This window comes from Tenrec ecaudatus, chromosome 3, assembly GCF_050624435.1.
Source record: "Tenrec ecaudatus isolate mTenEca1 chromosome 3, mTenEca1.hap1, whole genome shotgun sequence".
In the NCBI taxonomy this organism is placed as follows: Eukaryota; Metazoa; Chordata; class Mammalia; order Afrosoricida; family Tenrecidae; genus Tenrec; species Tenrec ecaudatus.
In genome coordinates, this window is record NC_134532.1 from 35585659 (window position 1) to 35587337 (window position 1679).

Sequence of the window (1679 nt, forward strand, 5' to 3'; positions counted from 1 at the left end):
GTCTCCAGTGTTGTCTCCTGTAGAGCTCTGTGTCAGTAAGGGATGCTACATCACATAGTGGGTCCTGCCATAGGGTCCTCCCTGTGGATTGGTTGCTGTGAGTGGGGATATTGTCCTCAAGGCTTGCTGGGCCAGGGTGTGTTCCACTATCTTTTCCTAGTCCCTTCTTTCAGAGTATTCTGAATCTATTCAAAAGAACCTACATTTTCTTGCACTGAGTAAGGTGGTGTGGCTGGCACCCGAGGGTGGAGAATTGTATGAAGTAGGGCAGGGAGGTTCAGTATTTCTTAACATCTATGTTTTTGATTCTCTGATGCAAAATGTTCTGTACCTGGGTGCTTCCAGACCTTGACTAAATAGCATGAATTGTAGGAAACGAGAGTTTTCTTTCAGTTAGATCTTCAAAAAACTTTTGTTTTCACTATAGTTTTGGGAGTGTGCATTAGCATAATCATCCCTAATTTGGAAAAAGAGCCCACGTATATTACATAGAGGCTTTACGTCTTCTTTGTAATCAGAGAACAATTGCAAGAGTCCTCCCGTTAAAGGGCCCACTGGTCCTTTGTGGGACCATGGCTTTATATTCCTCTTCAGTGGGACAAGAGCAATTGTCCCTCCAAGGGTAATTGTCTAGGTCTTGTTCCTGATGGAGTTCTAAAAGACGGTGGGTAAAATGTTTCCCTGTTTTCCTGTATCTGAGTGATCAAGGGTCAAGACTTTCCCCAAAGAAATAAAATATACATAAATAGCAAGTGTGACAAAAGGAATTTTATTGATACTGTGAGCCACTGTCAAGCCAGGTCTAAGTTCTCAGTTGTCTTTGTTATCATCAGTGAGCAAACTGGCTTTATGAGACACTTTGGTCACTTCACTAATAACCTGTAGTTTGTCTTCTGGAACTTTCAGTCAATGATTAAAAGCTTCAGAAAGCTTGATTTTTACTTGTTTACCTGGTAACTGAAGTAAGTTGGGTTCTAGAAGACTTCTTTGGATTCTTTCTTGAGCAGTCATCACTGTTTTATAATTTCAGAGCAGATGGTTTAAAGTGGCTATCATGGCTTGCTCGGTACGAGTCTGGAAGCGGCTGTGCTCAGGATTAAGTTCCCACTTCATAGCTTAGACCACAGTTCCCTCTGACCCCAATTTGACTCCCTGCCCTACTTCATACAATTCTCCACGCTCAGGTGCCAGCCACACCACCTTACTCAGTGCAAGAAAATACATCATCCAGTCCCCAATGTAATTGTTCTTAATAAGTTACTTTATTTAAAACATATTTCTTATTGCAGTTGGTGTTTACTAATAATTCATATATTTGGAAGGACGGGATCAAAATTATCCTACTTTGGAAATATATTAATTTCAAAACACATTTTCCACACTTTGTAACACAGAAAGCTGGGTTCCTGGATGCTGTCATTAGGAAAATCTGTTTGAAATTCTTTACATTTTCAGGGCAAGTAAAATCTTCAATGCGGCTCTTCCAGACAATGTTTCTAACTCCCACAAATGACCTTTCCCTGCTTGGGTCTATTAGGAAGGTTTGGGGGCAATATTGATGGGGTTCACCTGAGTAATTCAGAATAGGATTCCCTAGAGAGGATCCCACTTTCTATAAAATGAACCACATGAAAAGCAGGAGGAAGGATGGCATTGCCCACAGGAATCACGATGGATGA

The 1679-nt window shown here is 41.1% G+C and overlaps 1 pseudogene; it reads right to left on the reverse strand.

Moving 5' to 3' along the window:
* Positions 1 to 277: 277 nt before the first annotated feature.
* On the reverse strand, positions 278 to 1011 carry LOC142443347 (geranylgeranyl pyrophosphate synthase pseudogene; annotated as a pseudogene).
* Positions 1012 to 1679: the final 668 nt, after the last annotated feature.